At 43.3% G+C, this 23,273-nt stretch overlaps 1 protein-coding gene across 1 annotated transcript in view; it reads left to right on the top strand.

Moving 5' to 3' along the window:
* Positions 1-23,273, top strand: part of BRINP3 (BMP/retinoic acid inducible neural specific 3) — a 1,145,169-nt gene that overhangs the window by 1,028,520 nt on the left and 93,376 nt on the right. The window lies entirely within an intron of this gene.

The following is a 23,273-nucleotide window of genomic DNA, read 5'->3' as shown; positions in this document are numbered from 1 at the left end:
TCACTCACTCACTCACTCACTCACTCACTCACTCACTCACTCACTCACTCACTCTCTCCCACTCAGGGCCTGATTCACAAAGAGACATAGGTACTTATGTGTGGAATCTCTGCACTCAGGGCAGAATCTCTGTACTACACACTCTCTGCAGTGCACCATGTGGAGATTCCATCCCGAATGCAGAGATTCCACCACGAGTGCTGAGACTTCACACTCGTAATTATACTACACGTAAGTCCCTTTGTGAATCGGGCACTCACTCACCTATGGTGGACAAGAAATGGTATCTCCCAGGTTGCTATATTTTTCTTTTCCATGGAATTTGTTGCTGAACTTTATTGCATCCCTTTGTTGGGAATGTGTGCTCTTGAAGTACACCAACTTTCGACCTTAGCCAGAATATGACACACTGTGTTCCCTTCAAGGCTATACAAAAACACCAGCCTTTGCTTCCCAACTAATGCAGATTATGGGACATTCTCCCACTCGCTTCCATTACTTCTTCACACCACCCTTCTGGAAATTTTTTCAATCCTTAAATATTGCTGCAAATTGGTCCCGCATAGACAGCTGGCTCATCTCTGGGGACTAATCCTGTGGCTGCTCCACTCTTCCCATTTACCAAGCACCTACTCTGATCACTCCCACATCCGTCTCACACTTGTGCCCCCTCATGAAGATTCCCCATACCTGTGTTGGTGCCTGCCCACACAGGCCCTGCTTGACTCTGTATTTAATGCTGAACTCGAACAAGAAATCGAGAATTTCTTCCCCCGCAATCATAGTTCGGTGGCAGAATACTCCACAGTGTGTTAAGCCTTCAACGTCGCCGTGCGCGGAATCTGCATTGCCAAAAGTGGAGGGATATTGAAGGACAGCCGTTCCACACTCTGTAAAATAGAGAGCGAAATTAGATACACTGAGACCCAAATGCAAATTACAACCACCCCTGAGCTACAGAAGCACCTGTGAGAACTGCTCAATGACTATCAAGAGACAGCCGAAAGGTAATGTAAATTCAGAGGGAAATATTTCCAAGCCCGCCGGTACGGGGAGGATGAGAGACCAGGCAAAGCCCTGGTGGCCCTGATTTGTCCCCCTAGATTCTCCAACACCATATTAGAAATCATGGATAAAGAAGGACACACACACACAGAGACACCTCAGAAATCGCTGCCATTTTAAAATGATTTTACAGCACTCTGTACACATCACACAGAACACACCCTGCCAACTTCACCTCCTTCTTTGATGACACCGCAATTGCTTTGCTTGGGGATAACCAAAGGGAATTCCTCCTGGCCCATCACGAAGATGAGGAGATCATTGCCACCATAATGCAGCTACAATCTGGCCCAGATGGCACAACGGCTGAATTTTACAAAACCTTCTGCCATTTCCCTATTCCTGTCCTTCTGCATATCTATGAGTAGGCCAGAGAGACGGGTATACTCCCCCAGACAATGCGGGAGGTGCTGATAATATCGCTCCCAAAACCATAAAAAACACCTGTGCAGTGTGACTCCTACAGGACCCTCTCCCTCATCAACATAGTTGACAAAATATTAGCTAAATTAGTTGCAAATCGCCTTAGCCGCCTCATGACTGCCCTGGTCCTCCCTGACCAGTCGAGGTTTGTGCCCAGCAGAGGCACCTCTCATAATCTTCTGACGCTATTTAATGTCCTACAAGACATTGACCCTGATATGAACGCGGTGGCTGTCTTCCTTGACGCCAACAAGGCATTTGATTCTCTCGAGTGGGATTATTCAGCATTTGTCCTCCAGCGCATAGGTTTCCTCGCCCCTTTCCTGGCATGGATCAACTTACTCTACCCAGGCCTGCAGGCTAGCATTCTGATCATTGGTACTAGATCCTCCCCTTCACCATAGCCCCTTCACCATAGGCAGGGGTGTCCATTGTCCCCCATCCTTTTTGCCCTGGCTATTGAACATCTAGCTTCTAAGGTTCGCCAATATTTTTGCGATCATGCCCTCATCTACCCTGAATGGCGGATCCTGGTCTCCCTATACGCCGACGACCTCACACTCTATTTGCGAAACCCGGAGGAAAGCTTCAATCCCATATTACAACCACTCATCCTATTCAGTCATCTCTCTGGCGTAAACATTAACTGGGGGAAGTCTCAGATCTTCCCTCTCACTGCTAATACCCTGTGGTTCACCGTAGATTACCCCCTTGCATGGTGGGAGGACACTATCAAATACCTAGGGATATTCGTTACTCACATCCGCAATGCATTGATGATGGCATACTATGGGCGCGTCTTGGATATCCACACTGATAAAATCACCAGGTGGATCACCATGCCAATCCCCATGGCTGGGAGACCTTCACTTATAAATATGGTAATCCACACTAAGCTGCTCTACGTTTTTATCAACATCCCCTATGCCCCCAGCAGACACTTATTCCAAGCCCTGAAAACCCAACTCATCCGTCTCACCTTGGGAGGGAAACAATCAATCAATCAATTAATCATAGCATTTATAAAGCGCAATACATACCCATGAGGGTCTCAAGGTGCTGGGGGGGAAGCTGCTACTGTTCAAAGAGCCAGGTCTTGAGAAGCCGCCTGAAGGTTAGAAGGTGTTTGGTCTGCCACAGGCGGATGGGGAGGGTGTTCCATGTCTTGGCGGCGAGGTGGGAGAATGATCTGCCGCCGGCGGTCACTCTTCGGATGCGGGGGACGGTAGCGAGGGCGTGGTCTGCGGAGCGGAGCTGGCGGGTGAGGGGGTAGAGGCTGAGTCGGCTGTTGAGGTATGCTGGCCTTGTGTGTGAGGAGCTTGAAGGTTATCCTCTTGTTGATGGGGAGCCAGTGCAGGTCTCTCAAGTGGGGTTTGATGTGACTGCGGCAAGGGATGTCGAGGATCAGGCCTGCGGAGATGTTCTGGATACATTGGAGCTGTTTCAGGAGTTTGGCCGGGGCTCCAGCGTAGAGCGCATTTCCATAGTCCAGTCTACTGCTGACAAGGGCCTGGGTGACCGTCCTTCTTGTTTTGGTTGGGATCCACTTGAAGATCCTGTGAAGCATGTGGAGGGTGTTGAAGCAGGAGGAGGAGAGGGCGTTGACCTGCTTCGTCATGGAAAGGGTGGAGTTGAGGATGACCCCTAAGTTGCGTGCGTGGTCAGGGTGGGTAGGGGGTGCTCCTAGTGCAGTCGGCCACCAGGAGTCGTCCCAGGCCGAGGGGGTGGATCCGAGGATGAGGACCTCCATCTTGTCTTAGTTCAGCTTCAGTCGGCTGTTTCTCATCCAGTCGGCGACGACCTTCATTCCTTCGTGGAAGTTGGTTTTGGTGGTGTGGGGGGCTTTGGTGAGGGAGAGGATCAGTTGGGTATTGTTGGCGTAGAAGGTGATGTTGAGGTTGTGCCGTCGTGCGACATGGGCGAGCGGTGCCATGTAGACATTGAACAATGTTGGGCTGAGGGATGAGCCTTGGGGTACACCCCAGATGATCACCCTGGCTTCGAGCGGAAGGGGGGAGGCGGACGCTCTGTGTTCTAACAGAGAGGAGGAGGTGGTCCAGTCCAGGGCTTTCTCTCGGATTTCGGCATCTTGTATTTGCTTTCGTAGTGTGCGGTGGCAGACCGTGTCAAAGGTGGCTGACAGGTCCAAGAGGATGAGGGCCGCGGTTACTCTGTTGTCAATCAGGGTCCTAATGTCGTCGGTGGCGTCGATGAGGGCAGTTTCGGTGCTGTGGTTGCTGCGTAATCCAGACTGGGACAGGTCCAGGATGCTGTTCTCCTCGAGGAAGCTGATCAGTTGTTTGTTGGCAGCCTTTTCGATGACCTTCACTGAGAACAGGAGCAGGGAGATAGGTCGGAAGTTCTTGAGGTCCTTCTGGTCCGCCTTGGGTTTCTTGAGTAAGGCGTTGATCTCAGCGTGCTTTCAGCTCTCCGGGAAGGTCGCTGTCTCAAAGGAGATGTTGATTGTTTTCCGGAGATGGGGTGCGATGGTGCTGTTGGCTTTGTTGAAGATGTGGTGTGGGCAGGGGTCTTCCGGGGATCCTGAGTAGATGGTGTTCATGATCTTGATGGTGTCGTCGTCATTGATGTTGGTCCAGGCGAGCAGGCGGTTGGTGGGTGATGGTCGTGGGAGCGGGGTCTCAGCGATTGCTGGGGTGGTGATGCCGTCAAAGCTGTCGTGGATGTCTGAGATCTTGCGATGGGAGAAGGTGGCCAGCGAGTTGCACAGATCTTGTGACGGTGGGATGTCAATGGTGCTGGGGTTGGAGAGTTCCTTCACGATGTTGAAGAGCTCTTTGCTGTTGTCTGCGTGGTTGTCTAGGCGGTCTTGTCTTTGAAAGAGATCCTTTTGGTGGATCTGATGAAGTGGTGCTGTCTGCGGGTGGCGATCTTGTGGGCTGTGTAGCTTTCTGGTGTTTGTTCACAGATCCAGGTTTTTTTTTAGTTTTCGGCAGGTTCGTTTGGAGGCCTGGAGGTGTTCGGTGAACCCGCTGGCTCTCTTGCAGGTGTGGTTGTTAGAGGGCTTCTTGAGCGGGGCGAGGGTATTGGCGCAGTCGTCGATCCACTGTCTGAGGCTACGGGCTGCGGCGTTGGGGTCGGTCGGGTCTGCGAGTGGGTTCTGGGCGAGGGCGATGGCTGGCTGGTCCTCGGTGACTTTGCTCCAGTGGCGGCGAGGCATCTGCTGGGTGCCGTGGTGTGTGGTGGGTTTCCAGAAGGTGAAGTGGATGCAGCGATACTCGGTCCAGTGGAATTCGGTGGTGAGGTTGAAGAAGACGTGGGGGCTTGCTGAAAAGATGGGGTCAAGCGTGTGGCTGGCGGTGTGGGTGGGTGTTGTGACGAGTTGTCTGAGTCCGAGGTTGGCGAGGTTGGCGGAGTTGTTGTTGTTTTCTAGGTGGAAGTTCAGGTCCCCGAGGAGGATGTAGTCTATGGAGGCGAGGGCGTGTGTGCTGATGAAGTCGGCGATGGAGTCACTGAACTGCGGTCAGGGTCCAGGGGGTCTGTAGACGAGGGTACCTCTGATGGTGGTGTTGGGGTTGGTGTGGATCTGGAAGTGCTGGTGTTCGGCGGTGCTGAGGGTGTCATCGGTGACTGTCGAGATTTTGAGGGTGTTGCTGTGGACGATGGCAATTCCTCCTCCTACCCCATTGGTTCCATCCTTGCCGGTGATCTTGTAGCCTTCCAGGATGGCTACGGCTATTTCGGGTGCCGAGGAGGTGTTCAGCCAGGTTTCCGTCAGGAAGGCAACGTCTGGGGCATTGGTGTCGAGTAGGTCCCAGAGTTTGACGGCGTGTTTGCGGGCGGAGCGGGTGTTGAGCAGGATGCATCTGAGGACGCTGGGTTCTTCGGAAGGTGGGTTTACGGGCCAGATGCTGGTGAAGCTGCAGTTCTGGCAGGAGAAGGGTCCTTGGGTGCTCTTCGGGGTGGTCAGGCAGCAGGTGCGTGATCGTCCGGCGTTGAGGACTTGGAGGGTGCTGGAGTAGTAGCAGAGGCGGGCGTTGTGGCGTTTGCGGGGGCCAGGGGTCCTGGCACTGGGCACGGTCCAGGCACGGACGGGCTTGGTGTGCCCGCTGCGCGTCCTCCATATGAGGGGATGAGGGAGGGAGGAGCAACTGGGAGGGGGAGCGGGGCGGAGAATGGGAAAGCAGGGGGGGCGGGCCGCAGAGGAGGCAGCGGTGGGAAAAATGAGAGGGGGAGTGGGAGGGGGTCACAGAAGGCAAAAGGGTTACAAGGGGAGAGGACAACAGTGCTGGGGACAAAAACAAGAACACGGGCAAAGAAAATACAGAATACAAAAGATCACATAGTACTGACAATAGCAGAGCGGTATGCAGGCAATAATGTGGGGCACGAACCAAGGACGAGCGGCAGCAGCAGAGGGCTTAGGGCACACAGGTAGGTCTGTGTGGCGGTGAGGGGAGCAACCTGCCTGGTGACAGGGTCAAAGGTTGCTCTCTTCACCGCTGCGCGGCCTCCATATGAGGGTAATGATAACACATGTCAATGAGACGGATCGTTACTATTTCTGTGTCAATTTATTGCTTTAATATGTTGAATTCTCTGTTTAGAAGATTGCCTACTGTTTTTTTTGAAAATGTATACACCTGTCAGATAGATATATTGTATATGTGAAAATCTAATAAACAGATTAAACAAAACAAACTGCATTACTCCTCACCAGGAGGCATTTCCATGGATGTTGCCACACAACATCCATTGATTTAGAGTCATTCCCAGATTTACAAAAACTTGTAAACCTGGGAATGTGTCAAAAAGATACGCCTCCCAGGAGAGGTGTAATGATGAGAAATATCCTATGTGTGCTGCATTCCATATAGAACGAAGAATATGGCTCTCAGGATTGTTGTTGTGCAGGAAGACGTCCCTTCCTGCACAAAACAATCCTGCATGCAACACAGGCACCCTTGCACCTGGTGCAAGGGCACCTGCGTTGGCACTAGGCTGACAAAACAGCACCAGCGCAAGAAAAAAGGACAGCAAAAGCGTGGTATTAGATAAATGCAGCACATTCCTACCATTTCCCTGTGATGCAGAGCAGTACGCTGCCCAGTGCCACAGAGGTATAAATATACCCCTAATTCGGAAATGCTGCAAATTTGGACTGGTGCACGGGAGTCAGAAAAAATAGTGCAACATAAATTCTAGTAGCAGTGCAATCTAGGCCATCCTGACATGTCGGTGCAAACCTGCACCAGAAGGGGAATCTATGCCAACCAGTCGTAAACTTCAGAATCTGTTGGGTGTGACATTTTACAACTACAACATACATAAATTATCTTTGTTTCCATAGCACTTCAAAGTCATGAACTGTCTGGGCTAAAATAAGCGTGACTAAAACCGAAAGCCCTTATTTGAGTGTTACTATTTAAAATTCAACAATTTTCTCCCTTGGAAAGTCTGAAGGTAGTTCCACAATATATATTCTTCTTTAAAAAGCCATTCAGCCCATAAAATGCAGCAGAGGCAGGAAAGGGAAAATAGTCAATGGCCTGTCTTGTTGCACCGGTTAAACATTATTCATTCTGACATTTAGATTTAATCTTTACACTAGAACACCTTTCACATAACAATAGAGACTTTTTTCTCCAAATGGAATTTTTCCCACCGGAACAAACTTGAAGGAGAGAAAAAGCACTGCAGTGTGCAGTTTGTATCCAATAGAGCCATTTGCACTCTAAACCTTTACCAAACATCAGTGTATGTTAGAATGTGATTCATTTATGTCGCTGGAGACGCGGGGTCAATTGAGGTCATTGCAGAGAATGCATACTTTCCACTCTCTCCTACCGCAAACACTCCACAGAATAAAAAATGTAATATTTTAGAAAACCCTACCTCTTGAGCGGGCTCCCTTCCTTATACTTTCTCGAATTAAATAGGGTGCCTGTTACAGCAACCTCGAAGAAGGAGAAAATAGAGTCTGTAAAGCCCCTGGGAATGTAGTTGCAAGTAGAGTTATGAAAATCAGTTTCCATAAAATAAGAACTATGTGCTGCACATGACCTTGAAGCTGACCTATGGAGATATGACCTTAAAAAGGGCAAAATGAAAAACACAAGAATAAGGATGCCCCAGCAAAAATCAAAAATACCCAATTCAGGTAGAATGAGATGTTTAAAAAAAGCATAGGCTATATGTATCTAATGTAGGTCAGCCGGGGAAGAGGGTACAGGAGATCCATGCCACATTATTAGAACAGCTACATGAGGTTTGTTTGTATGCAATTAATATAAATAGAACTCATCTGCCTAGTCAGAAGCTGTTCTTAAAACCAGAAATGGATCTGGACCTCTAAGAGATAGGTGAGAAGCCCTTGTGTGCGAATGCATAAGCTGCTAATTTATGGCTCCCATGCCATCCAAAAAAGTGTCCCTAATGAATATGGTGGGCAGGATTTTCTTCAGAGTCATCATTAATATCTTAATTTTTTACCAGTGCACATTAAAGCATTTCTAAAAACGTCAGCATTCCAGATTGTGCTTTCTAAAAATAATTTAAAGAAGAGTTATGCAAGCATAGTGTAATCTCCGATAAAAAAGAAACTTGGCAAAAAAAAGCCATGGTCCAGACTCACTTTTCCAAGCTCCTTCAGGATTTTTTATGCATTCGTGTAGTTTTTCTCCTTCGATTGCACTTTTCATTCCGCTCAAATGTAGTGCAGCTAGGCGATTAACGTGCCGTGGTAATTTGACTACGGTTTAATTTGAACCTGAGAGGCAGTGGCCAGGGTGTGTGGGGCTCAATGTCTTTCATATCAGTACGTTTTATTGAATTTATAAGGAACCAAAAGGTACTAGCAAAAGGAAATGTATAATGTATGGCCCAGAGGAAATTCCCTTCGTTGTCCTGAAGATTTTTGAGCAATGATTGGTACTGTATTATGTGGTCCGAAATGATTGAATACTATATATGTGAAATATGCGATTATAGGAAGGCTAGGCATGGACAACATTGGACATTTTTTCCATGAACAGTAGTGTCATGTTTGCAAAAATTATGAGTATTTCCTAAGTTATGCGTGCTAATGTCCCTCGAGATACATGCTCAGTGTTCTGTGTCGTCATCTGTGAGGACAAAAGTCAAGCAAGACGCCTTTGGATTGGGAAATCAGCTGCATAAAACATGAACGCAAATGATGCCCTTGGGTGCCATAAATAATTGCAATACCTGCTCAATAAGTTGGGTGCTTATCTGCATGACATTATTTACCCAGAAAAAACTGCCTCTACAAAAATAATGCAAAAGGATTTTTTTTGTATTAATGATCTTCAAATACTTGAAGATCATTAATCGACATTATTACACTTGTGTAACAATAATTGCGCCGGACGAGAGGAGAGAATCCACATCAAATAATCCATATATTTCCTACACAAATTATTCCACTTTTTATTATGAAGGAAAATTCTCTAATTAAAGCTGTAGGCGACAATATGCAAAACTCATATAGATTTCAACTGTTGGAAGTGAGCTTAACTTAACGGTTACGGTCAGCGTTGTGGCCCTTTTAGAACAGCAGTGGGTGCAAGCACAGATATATTACGAGGTTATTCCTAGGCTGTGTGCCAAACAATAAAGAGTACTTGTTACTTATACAAGGTAAATGCCATTCCAAGGGATTCCTAGGTGAGGCTGTAAAGGCTGGGACAGGGGACGGGATGGCAGTTAAGAAGGAGGTAAGGCAGTAGAGTAAGAAAAAGAGCCATTATACCTACAAGGAAAGGGCCCTGGAAACCCTGAGGAAAACATTTTTATGATGAGTGGAATTGTTATGTGTCTCTTTTGTTTTATTTCTTTAAAAAAAGAGCTGATCATTTTCATAGTCAAGGACCTAACTAGAATAACATGTAATGTATAAGTTGAAAACTGTGAGAAGTGCAAAGGAGATGCAGTGATGGATCCCCAAAAACTCTCTTTTTCTCTGGATTGAAGAAATATATATTTTATTCAACAAACAGGCAGAAAATTAAGGGGTGTCTACGGTTCTACCCCAGAACACAGGTTTAGGTTAGAAGGTGAGCAAAAACTGTCAGCACTGAGAAGATTAGGTACACAAACAGTTACTTACATGTCATAGTATTTTCCAGTTCTGGTCTTTCCCAGGCAGCGGCCAGAGATGATCCTCGAGTCACCATGTTATTGTGCCCCATTGATAATTGGAGTGATTTTATTTGTGTGCAATATTATAAAAGGCAGGACAGTTAAGTGAATAGTGAATGGTACAACTGTGGTGTGTGTGATTATGGCATCTTTGATGAGGGACGACATTGTGATGGACCCCTGGAAGCAAAACATCCTTTACCATGGAAAACATGTGAGAAAAGTAAAAGTAAGACATGATTATAAATGTTTTGGAATTAATTATATTATATGAGGTAAAGGTAAATATTTTTCATTAGAAAGTCAATCACTGGCCATACTCCTATACAGGATGTATTGCCTTGTACAAGTTGTCATCTCATGAAAATAAAACAGTGGCTTTTTTTTGATCTTTGGTGGAGGAAAAGGAATTTGAGACGAAGAAAAACATAGGTATTTTTCTAGCTTAATTTTGACTTCTCAACTCTTTTTTCAAAGTGTTGTTAAAGGTATTAAGTGAAGGCAAAATAATTAATATTTTGAGTCAGAGAAAAACATACAAATGTTTCTAATTTAATGATGACTTCTCATCTCTGTTTTCAAACTGTGTTAAATGCAGTTGGTTATTTTCTATGCATTTAAATTTACAAATTAATGGTAACTTTATTTGCATGTGGAACTGCAGAAAATTGTATTTGACATATTTTTGCAGAATGGGCGGAAGTAAAAGAGTGTGTCATTCATGTTTATCGGCAGAAGGAAATCAAAGGTTCTATGGCTTTTAGATAAAAGTTCTATGAGGGAGGAGTAACCTCTGGAAAGACTATGGCTTGGGAGTTTAAATCCCAATCAGCTTAAATAATTTTGCTATCATTTTGATATAGTCTGGGCTGTTACGTGTGCAGACTGTAGAAATACAGCAAATGTTTCTTAAGTTCTATCATAAACTCTGTACCTAGGATTTAAAATCGACTCCAAATCTGATTGCACCAAAATTTTGCCGATTTCCTGCATTAAGAAACCTAAATTGAAGACATTTAGAAGCCTTTACATTCTAGATTAATGGGGCGCTGTAAGACGGACCCCAGAAGTCTAGGAGGCTTCCTGGATAATATTAAGCTTTGAATTGACCATATTGGCCTTTTTTATTTCACACACTTGAATGGTTTGGATTTGGACCCACAATTATCTCTCTTATTTCTCTATTGTTCAAAGATACTAAGGCTGCCATTTTTTGCAAATGGCCTTACTTCTTTGTATTTTATTCTACGTGGAGGTGTTCATCAGGGTTGGCCCTTATCCCCTTTTCTTTTCAATTTGGCCTTAGAACCATTCTTATCTAGAATAAGGCAAAATCACCTTATTCATGGTTTTACATCTAACAGTAAATTAAATTGGCAGCAAATGTTGATGACGTTCTACTGTTTCCCTCTCAACCCCAATCTGCTCTCCCAATGTTTGTACAGGAAGTTGACTCTTACTCGGCAGTCTCTGGATTCAGACTAAATAATAAAAAATTTGAAATATTACATCTTACTAAATACACTTATAAGGAAGACTTTTTAATATTAAACTTCAAATGGTCCCCTCAACATATTCATTATCTCGGAATTTGATTTACCCGATCAATGAAAACCTCTATTTTTTTTTAATTTGGACAAATGCCTTATTAAAATAACTTCACTCATTACGAGAAGGCATACTTTATATTTGTCTTGGTGGGGTTGACTGGATACCATTAAAATGATGATAATTCCTATTATTCTATATCTCATTTCGAACATTCCATTACCCATACCACTTAATTCCCTTCATAAGATTAAATCGTCACTTACGTCCTTTTTAAGGAATAACAAAAAAGCTTGAATGTCACTATAAAAGTTGTCATGCCCAAAATCAGAGGAAGGCTTAAGCGTCCCTGACTTTTCTAAATTTCATAAGGGGTTTCTGCTACATCAACTCTCTCGTTGGCTCTCGGACTCCTCTTTGGATTCTCCATTGTGAGTTGACCTCGAAAAATAATTTTGCTCCCATTTTTCTTTTCAAGAATACTTGTCCTTTACTCGCAAACCACAACAGACATCTACACTGATTCTTAAGTATTCTTGTAAGATTCTTGATTCAGTTCTTTACTTTACTCCTACAGATCGTGACCCTTTTCTTACTTCCACTATTTGGCATAATACATTTATACTAATAAATAATAAACCCATATTTTGGAAATTGTGGAGAAACAAGGGATTACTTTGGGTAAATCAACTCTTTGAGAATGACACACTTCTCCCATTCTCACAAGCTTGTCATTTTTTTGCGTCGCTATTTCAGTGTAAATTCCAGACTTTACAAACTGCGGTACGTACTGCCTATATCCATTTTCAATCTTCTTCTTCTCCCTCTTCCTCTTTAGAATTTGACTGGAATAAGTTCTTACGTACAAGCCCAAAGGCATCTAACATCTATTTTCATTTGGCCTCCTCCCCTATAAATAGTCTCAAAACTAAGGTAGAAATATCCTGGGAGCAGGATTTAGATATGGTTTGGTCTATCTCCCTCTGGAACAAGATTTGGACAAAAAAAGGAAGTCTTCCAGAGCAGCAAACATCACACAAATTATTTTTTAAATATATAATTGACTTCTTTTATCGCCTACATCCCTACATAAAATGCACTTTGACCATCAAGACACTCGTTGGTCATGTCACTCTGACCATGCAGACCTAAAACATATGCTTTTTATGTGTCAATTTGTGTTACAATTTTGGCGGCAAATTTGGTCTCACATCAACACAATTTTCTACACTGCAACTTCCTTTTCATTTGCTAATATTTTTTAGGGAAGTTTGTCAGATGATTTGGAAATATGTGTGTCTCAGCTACGTATTCGGGACCTATTGTTAGCAGTTGCATTCCAACAAGTTATGAGCAATTGGAAAGACTCATCCAAATTATCCTTGCAGAGCTGGTGGTATGCCCACAGTGGACGATGTGCATGAGACTTTATATGGAGAATAAAGTAACGTACTGTTAAAAACTTATCTAGGTGGCATTGTCTCAGGAAAGGTTGGATATTACTTCTGGTTAAACTTTTCTTCTTGCTTAATAAGACGTAGAAATAACTGTTTAAGTAGAAACAGGCTTCGATCATTTAGGGTCCAATGCATATATATTCACAATAGTTATATAGAACTTTTGTTTTTCACACAGGTCCATACATAATGTACATATCAATCCTTTTTAGAAATATCTTAACTAATATCTATATTCTTTGGCAAAATGGCTGTCAAAGAGTATACAGCAAAAACCTTTCTGCTAATTTCAGGAGGAATGGGTGGCCCTCCCAAACATGACCGATTATTTTTATGCTGCTGTAGCACATTAGTAGACAAGATTGACTTCTTGTATGTGCAACATACAACTATCTATGATAATCTCCTACATCCGAGGCCTGTGGACTCCCAGAATAGATTTGTTGCTAATTACATAGTCTGAAGTTTGAAATATGTTTTCAATTTCCCCAGAATGTTTCTTGTATGGATGCTAAGTTCCTTAGGAGACTAAGTATAAAGAATTTATTATTTGCTGACTTAAATCTGATTAGCCTGAATATTATAACTTGGGAAGGATCTGCAGCTTGAGATAAGGAAGGAAAACTAAATAGTGTCTTACCTCTGCTTAAAGGAAATTATGAATATCTTCTCAGACCTCAATTAATAATATTCAATACTAAATCATTTCTTCCTGGAATAGTTACGAGCATGTGAAAACTAAAGCGTAATCAAGAATTTTTTTAAAGAGATCTTTAAAGAGTTTATTCAAACTTAACTTGCACACTTTACTCCTTTGCCTTATGATCCAGATATTATTTTAATTTTAAATAGAGGGAGAAAGCAGGGATGGGCACAGATGCTGTAGAATGGGAAAGACCCAAATTAGCACAGATCTGTGCGGAATGTAATATGTCGGTAATGTAATGTAATGTAATGTAATGTAACCATTACTTATAAAGCGCACTGTGACCCAACGGGTATCCTGGCGCTAAGAGACAGGGAACCTGTGGCATAGAAAAAGATTAATATTATACTATAGTATAGAGCCAAATTTTAAATGTCTATATTTTCTGGCTTTAATGCAGTTAGACCATTATAAGTCTGTCCAGATAGTATATGTTTTCCTCTAGGGCAATTTATTTCCTCTAGAGCATGGACCTGGCTCAGGAAATTTGCAACACCTGGAGAGTATATTGGGAATCCATATGCAACCTGTTATCAAGCTCTCATTTTTTTAACCTGTAAATTCTTTCTCCAACAAGCAAATGCAATGTAGGGACTCACAGCTCTCTAAATGAGACCTGCAAGTGTGCCTTATGTAGGCAAATGGTGGCTGAAGTTGAACTTGCTGTGTGGGTGGAGCAGGTTTCAGATTTCTACCAGGTTCCTCTGTTCTACCAGAATTATCATGATACTAGTTCTGGTGTGCAATCTGGCACAGCACATCTAGAATGGTCTCTTTGATATATTGCTTATTATCGACAGTCTGCGGTGCTCACCAGCCTGCCAGCTACAATATTGAGAAGCATCTTTTATTTCTGCTCCTTGTATCTGAATCTCCATCCAGATTAAGGTAGTATTCAACAATTTCAGCAATCGGTTAATATATGTGATCAATGTTGCTTTACAGACAACGTTGATAACTTTAATTAAAATGCTAGTCTAAAAAAGATACTTGATGAAGCATAAATCGGTATATGTCTCCAAATTTCTCCAGATTTGGATGTTGAGGGTATCAAGTGTTTCTAGTACTTTTTCACTAAAATATATTTGTGTACTGTGTCCATTATCAGCATTAAAAGCAGTCAAAAGAAAAATCGGTTGCACTACAGCCCCTAACGTGTTAAGTTGAGTTAAAAAATCAACAACAGGGGATTTAAGCTGTTAAAGGCAAGTTAAATGCATGAGAATACTTCCATTAGCAAAGTTTTGTAAAGTGGTACTACAAGTAATGAAATCAAATGCTGCTGAAAGAGTGTTTTTTAGAGTCTTTTAAAAGTACTTTGCCCTCAGGTTGAGATTTTTCAACACCTACCTTTTACATTACTTGTTCCATCCGAGTATCAAGGCTTTGTTCTCAGTCACTTAGTCTAAGAACACTTGTCTTAGTTCACCCTGCATCTTAAAGTCGTTGCGATTGGCTGGGCTGGTTTTGATTACTTGAGTTCTTGCAACTCTGAGGTAATTTGACCTCCATCATCATGCACCCCTTGGGATCATCATGCACGCTGGCCCAAAAGCGCATCTATTGCTAACCAGGCAGAGTCAAACATGAGTTTGTGGTCTTACTAAAAGAATGTTAGTGCCTTAAGCTGATGGTGGATTAGGAAATGATTCAAGATTATGCACATCGAGGGATACCCCACACCATTGTACCTCTTTGACTCCACCTTCCTTAGCTGTATGGCTTAGGGCTATTAACTATTGCACAAAGATGGAAGAATCAGTATAAGAAGCCCGAGGAGCTCCTCAAAAACACGCCAAGAGGTAAGTCAAATGATGGAGTTACTATGGACTTCTGCAATAATCATTGCTATTAGACTTTTTGATTGTGCTACTACTAATATGGGCTGGTACCAGCTTATGTGTATGACTTGTATTCAACTATTTGCAGTAAAAGTTGGAAACACAATAAATTTGTTAAAAAAAAAGATCAGGTACATCAATTAGAGGAGGGAGGACAAATGTGTTGGGACTGCGTGGTTCGAAGGTATTTGCCGCTGTAAAATTAGATGTGAAAATATTATTATCAGAAACAGCTCCTGTGAAAGAATAGTTCCCCTTTTGCCTGCGCTGTTCCATACACTTCCCCTCTTTCCCTTCTTTATTGTTGTGTCTTCCAATGCTTCTCCATCATACCACCCTGGATGCCTTCTGCACAATACATCTCTACAATTCTCCTTCATGTGTCTTGCGATTATACATTTTTAGACTTTCCCTCTTCATTACCTCCGTCCACTCCTCAGATGCATCACTCCTTATCTCCAGTAGCATATGCCCTTGTTAGGTAAACAACCTTTACCACGAAGTTTTTACCACGCGGTACCTTTACCACGCGGCCGTTACAACGCAAGTCGCTACCACGACTTGCGCTGGAGGGCGCTGTGGGATAAGGAATTTTATAAATTTATATTCCAACTCCTCCCCTACTGTTACGGGGACTGGTGTTGGAATATAAAATTATAAAAATCCTAAATCCGCGCCCTCCAACGCAAGTCGTGGTAACGACTTGCGTTGTAGCGGCCGCGTGGTAAAGGTATGCGTTGTTACAACCTGCGTTGTAACAACGTACATCCCCCTTGTTATAATATATGTCCCACAATCCACCCTCTATTATAGGTTCTTTCACCTTTCCTCTTTCATATGTCCTTCAGGCTCCTCGCTCTAAGTAACTTCTCATTGTATCTTCCTATCTCCATTATGCGTCCCTCCACTTCTCCTTAATTATATGTCACTCTTCCCTTCTACATCCCACCTGCATTATATATCCCTCCATAGCTCTTCTTTTAAGGCAAATTCAGCACTTACATACATCCTCAGTCTTTATTTTCCATTAGTTATCCTTTCCTATATGTCCCTCTATTACACAATTATAGGCCCCATTCATTCCAATCCTTTTCTCCCATACATCCATTGGCTATTCCACCCCTCCTCTTGGATAACACGTTCTCAAATTATAATTCCTACATCGTTTTTCTCTTATATGTCCCTTCTCTCATATGCATTTCTGGATCCTTAGTATTGTAATGTGCGCTACATTTCCCATCTGATATTCCCTTCTATCCCTACTTTCTTACATCACCTATCCCTCTTTATGGCACATCACCTATCCCTCTCTGTGATACATCACCTATCCCTCTCTATGATACATCACATTGATACATCACCTCTCCCTCTCTATGATACATCACCTATCCCTCTTGATGATAAGTCACCTATCCCTCTCTATGATACACCACCTATCCCTCTCTATGACACGTCATCTATCCCTCTTTATGATACGTCTCAACCATCGCTCTCTATGATACATCACCTATCCCTCTCAATGATACATCACCTATCCCTCTCACTGATACGTCACCTATCGCTCTCTATGTTATGTCACCTATCGATCTTTATGATGCATCACCTATCCCTCTCTATGATACTTCATCTATCCCTAGTATCTATCCCTCTCTCTGATACATCACCTATCCCTCTCTATGATACATCACCAATCCATCTCTATGACACATCATCTATCCTTCTTTATGATACGTCACCTACCCCTCTCTATGATATGTCAGCTATCCCTCTTTATGATACGTCACTGTTCACTCTCTATGATACATCACCTATTCCTCTCTATGATACATCACATTGATACATCACCTCTCCCTCTCTATGATACATCACCTATCCCTCTTGATGATACGTCATCTATCCCTCTCTATGATACGTCACCTATCGCTCTCTATGTTATGTCACCTATCGATCTTTATGATGCATCACCTATCCCTCTCTATGATACTTCATCTATCCCTAGTATCTATCCCTCTCTCTGATACATCACCTATCCCTCTCTATGATACATCACCAATCCATCTCTATGACACATCATCTATCCTTCTTTATGATACGTCACCTACCCCTCTCTATGATATGTCAGCTATCCCTCTTTATGATACGTCACTGTTCACTCTCTATGATACATCACCTATTCCTCTCTATGATACATCACATTGATACATCACCTCTCCCTCTCTATGATACATCACCTATCCCTCTTGATGATACGTCATCTATCCCTCTCTATGATACACCACCTATCTCTCTCTATGATACGTCATCTATCCCTCTTTATGATACGTCTCACCCATCGCTCTCTATGATACGTCACCTATCCCTCTCTATGATAAGTTACCTATCCCTCTCAATGATATGTCACCTATCGCTCTCTATGTTATGTCACCTATCCATCTTTATGATGCGTCACCTATCCCTCTCTATGATACATCATCTATCCCTAGTATCTATCCCTCTCTGATACATCACCTATCCCTCTCTATGATACATCACCTATCCATCGCTATGACACATCATCTATCCTTCTTTATGATACGTCACCTATCCCTCTCTGATACGTCAGCTAGCCCTCTTTATGATACATCACTGTTCACTCTCTATGATACATCACCTATTCCTCTCTATGATACATCACATTGATACATCACCTCTCCCTCTCTATGATACATCACCTATCCCTCTTGATGATACGTCATCTATCCCTCTCTATGATACGTCACCTATCGCTCTCTATGTTATGTCACCTATCGATCTTTATGATGCATCACCTATCCCTTTCTATGATATATCACCTCTCCCTCTCTATGATACATCACCTATCCCTCTTGATGATACGTCATCTATCCCTCTCTATGATACACCACCTATCCCTCTCTATGATACGTCATCTATCCCTCTTTATGATACGTCTCACCCATCGCTCTCTATGATACGTCACCTATCCCTCTCTATGATAAGTCACCTATCCCTCTCAATGATATGTCACCTATCGCTCTCTATGTTATGTCACCTATCGATCTTTATGATGCATCACCTATCCCTCTCTATGATACTTCATCTATCCCTAGTATCTATCCCTCTCTCTGATACATCACCTATCCCTCTCTATGATACATCACCTATCCATCTCTATGACACATCATCTATCCTTCTTTATGATACGTCACCTATCCCTCTCTGATACATCAGCTAGCCCTCTTTATGATACGTCACTGTTCACTCTCTATGATACATCACCTATTCCTCTCTATGATACATCACATTGATACATCACCTATCCCTCTCTATGATACATCACCTATCCATTGCTATGACACATCATCTATCCTTCTTTATGATACGTCACCTATCCCTCTCTGATACGTCAGCTAGCCCTCTTTATGATACGTCACTGTTCACTCTCTAAGTTACATCATCAATGCCTCTTTATGAAACGTCACCGTTCGCTCGCTATGATACTACTCTTCTCTACTCGCACCATTTCCCATCTTTGTCCTTCCATCCTTCCTCTGTCACGTGTCTCTCCATTCCTAACATCTCTAGCCATCTTTTACTAAACTTTCCTCCAGCACTCTCGATACACCCACACCCCTTCTCTATTATATGGTTTTGCAAACGTCATCCATAGATATGCATTTGTATACATTCCTACGTTCCTCCTCTGCTTTGCCTCATGAAGTCCTTCCTTTTCTGTATCATGTTCCATTCTTTTTCCTGTATGTCTCTGTGGATTTCTTTTAATAAGGTTATTCATCCCTCCTCTGTTGCATGTTCCCTCTTCCTCCTCTGTCAAGGGTCCATACATCACTTCTCTAATACATTCCCTCCCCTCCTCTGTTTTGCCTTTTTTAATCCCTCCTGTCCTATGTATTACCCTGTTCCTTCTCTCATATGAACCTTCAGATCTTCTCTCAATTTCTTCTGTTCTCCTTCTCCCCACCCCTCTTCCATTTTACTTTTCACTCTCCTTGCATAAGCATCTTGCCTCCCATTCAAAGCGTACTGCCTTTTTATATTATTTATTTAGTCTCTGCATTTTGACCTCAGATTCCTTATTTTCGATTTGTCCCTCTCATGTTTTTTACATTAAATTCTTACTCTGGGAGCCCCCGCCAGTTCTATAACTGGTAAACATCAGTATATTCATTTTATCCTGCATTAAACTGTGACTTTCATATTTTGTTTAATATAACTGAACTTGACAGATTTCAAAGCAATCATTTTTCCCCAGTTTTTTTTCAGCAGCAGCAATCAGATTTGTAGCTCCCAGAAATATAGGTTATTATGATCTCTCATTCAGAAAAACATCAAAAGCCACTGAAGCAAGGAGAGGAAATTAAAGGTTAAAATTAGGGGTGACATTCGTCTGGGAATCATTCACAGTAAACAAATAAGCAACAGTGCTTCCAACAGCCCTTTCATTATGGCCGACCCTGCACTGTTATTTCCAAGGAGAAAGGGAGCAGGCACAGCTCTGCAATCATTATCCAGCTGAACATCCTTTCCCGCCACAAATAACATCACACGATTGCACTGCTGTGCAATCCTCCTGTCCTGAGAAGATCAATGGTGCTCAAGGTTTGTTGTCTGTCGTGGATCAATACGTTATGGGCTTCTTGCTGCAGCTTACATATCACACTGTTCAGTCTCATGTCCTTCTGCTCCCTGTCCCAGTTTATTGCTCGTTTGCTTTTCCTCAGGGTATCTGTTTTTATCTTCACAGATACCGCTGGGAGAAAAGACATATTTTTTCAGACTCAGCCAAAACTCCAACTAATCTGTCTTTTTACAGGGATCTTCTAACCAGGCACCTAAACCAAAACTCAAACAGCAGTTGGGATACCACAGCGATATATGGCCCCCTACAAGATTGCTGGGCCAACACTCAGGTTTATGGAAGTGCATCCCACAGCTTTTCAAAATGGCTACCAATAAGCAATCAAAATCACCTTAACATGGCATAATTCGTTGCTTGTGTAAAGGGTGGTCAAGTCAGTCATAGTGCTGAAAAATGTTATTCATTCAATATTCGGAGAAGCGTGGCGCAGTGGTTAGAGGCGGCAGACCCAGAAGCTGAGATTGACCGTGGACCAGGGTTCAATTCCCTGCCTCGGCGGGACTCAGGCTCAACATTCCACGGACTCGACAATTCTCGCTCTGGTGCCTACTCAACTCACGGGGTCACACTCTGCGACTCTGGGCAATAGCTTGCTTAATCTCCACTACGGCCCCTCGCGGCGGGATGCCTGGCTTTCACCTTGTGGACACCCTGCCGGGGTTTCTCACAGGGGAATACCAGGACGGGTTCCCTAAGCAAGCGCCGGGACGCTTACGGGCAGCTGTGCGCTTTACAAGTCCAACACATTTACATTTACATTTACATTTACTGTTTTGCCACACTTTCAACCAACAAGAAGGGGTCCCTGTCTTAAAACCATTATTATCGTTCACTGGCAGCAATTTCTAATAGCCGTGGGAAGCCCTTGGGTCCTTAGACCCGTTTTTAAGATCCTCTGAGGCACAGGCAATCCGAGGACACTCTATTTTCTGAAGCCGAGCACAGAATTCTCCTGTTTCTATACCAGCCGATTAAATGGGTTTTGGTAGCTTCATATAACGGTTTATGTTCCATTGCTCCAATAGTAGGTAGCTTATTAGATAGTTCATTCAGAATGACGTCACAGGCAGTGACGTCACAAGATGTAATGTCATATCCTTATAATAGTCCTCACTAACAATTGAACTGAACAGTTTTTACAAAAGCATTGTACCTTGGTGGTTCCCCGGATCTGCACCTATATGCGTTGTGTGCTCAGGCCCAATTCCTCCATTACTGGATTCATCCCACACCATTCCAACCTCATGTTGTGGTCGAACTAGATAGAGCCTCCCCTTGGCCGCCTTCCACGGCTAATTTCCTCTATTACAAGCCACCCAGGGCAGAGATCGACACAAAACAGTGCGTTCGCTGGGCCTGAGCCGGACTAAGGATATGCGTGGGATGCCCACTGCTATATGCCCCCTCTGTCCATGTGGCCAACCATCCACTATTGTCACCCCTGTGAGATAGGTGCGCAATTAGAGATGCAGAGAAACTTGCCATTCACTCATTTGTTGATCCCTACCCTGGCGACCACTTTTTGGCCCCTCCTGAAACAATTGTCACTATAACTGTTACTCTGCTTGACACGTTCCTACACTTCCAGCTGCATGCCACATGCTGTGTGTTGCATGACACCCTCTCTACCCTCCGCAAATGATCATGGCGCTGGAATACGTATACATGACACCATCACAGTCAAAGTTAATAAAAGGTCTCTACCACCTCATACAACAATCTGCCCCAGCGCATATCCCAAAGGCAAGAGAGGCATGGAGCGCTGACCTCACCACCCCCTTGTCGGACGCTCAATGGTCCTACTGCTGCTCCCTGCTTAAAATAATATCCCTGAACTACTGTCATTGCCTCATTCATTTCAAGTTCCTGCATCGACTTCATCGCACACCAACACAACTGCAGAAGTTTGGGCTCTCTCTTTACTCCAATTACCAGCACTGTCAAGCACATCACACATATTTGCTGCATCTGGCATGGTTTTGCCCGGCAGTCGCGGATCTTTGGCCCGAGGTCTTTCATTTGATAGCTGTGGTCATTGGTGAGACAATTCCCCTCTTACCAGTCTGCTGGGCTTCGGTAAGGAGGTGTCAAGTGAGTCCTGTAAGCTTGTCGCCGTAATGCTTCTCCTTGCAAAGCGCAGAACTGCCATTCACTGGGGTGGGCGATGGCTCCCTAAAATTAAAGATCGGGTCACAGGCATAGTAGACTGCCATGCGCAACTTTCAACATACTGGGACTTGATAACTCTGAAAGCTCGACCCTGAGATATCTGGGAGCCCTTCACCTCCTTTCTCCCCCAAACAGAAACAACCCTAATTATGGAAAGTGGGCACAACACTACCTCACAGTGATACGCCTGTGGCACACCACACTCTGCCTTAATTTACAGTTCGACTTCTCTGTAACGCTGTTGATTAATCAGCATCTCCGTGTATTCACCAATATAAGGGGGAATACATTTGAAGGTTCTGGTAGTCACCGGAATAGACCTGCCGCTTTCAGTCTCTGTATAAGGACTCATACCTAGTGTGGTATCTCGCCGTTCAATTTTCTATACTGTCAATACCGACCTTGCAATTGACTGTACATTGCTATTGCATATTGATCAGTGTTAACTGATCTTGTTTTGCCAACTGTTAATAAAAAACGTTTAAAAAAACATTGTACCTTAGTCACACAAAAATGTGATGTGAAAATAATATGGCTTATTTTATTTTTATAAATCAGCTGTAGGTTTTCCACGTATCAATGTGTAATTGAGCTAAGAAAATGAAAGGTAAATTTTTACTATAAATGGTGCATTCACAGTAAATTGTACATGAAGTGGCATAATGGCATCATTTCACAAATTTTGCTCCAAAAACACAACCCAAAATGTCAGAATGTTTGCAAATTACACAGGTATAATTTAACTTTTGCCTAGGCTTACTTATTACAGAGGACAGACTGGAGCACGCTAATGGATGACACTGACGTTTTTTTCTGAAGACTTTACAATAAGACGTTACTTTATCTTATATTGCGCAAAAGTCCAACACTACCAAAAGTGAACCAGTCCTCCAAATCTGTTACCCATTGTCATGTAAGGCAAGAGACAAGAACCACCACGCCTGGCACTTACATTTCTTTTACTCACCATGATACCCCTCTACAAAGGTTAATTCCGCTATTTAGTAACCATTTTCTCCATTACCTTTACCAAGTGGGGAGCACCAAAAATAGAGCAGAGGCTGCTGGGTCAAGTGCGCTTATAGATGATCCTTTAGCTATGCAGTCATCCAAGTCTTTTTGACATCAATGGGTGATAGTTCTTTCAAATGAACACTTTCATACTCAATTTAAGACAAACATTGGGCACATTCTGATTACTGAATTTGTTTAGCATCTCCCTTGCATTGTGCATTAATCAGACACACTATAATGAGAATCATCTCTTTGCATGTGATCTTTGTGAATAG

This window comes from Lissotriton helveticus, chromosome 1_1 (genome assembly GCF_964261635.1).
Source record: "Lissotriton helveticus chromosome 1_1, aLisHel1.1, whole genome shotgun sequence".
NCBI classification, from domain to species: domain Eukaryota; kingdom Metazoa; phylum Chordata; class Amphibia; order Caudata; family Salamandridae; genus Lissotriton; species Lissotriton helveticus.
Note: the sequence above shows the minus strand (reverse complement) of the source record. Positions and strands in the feature narration are given on the sequence as shown.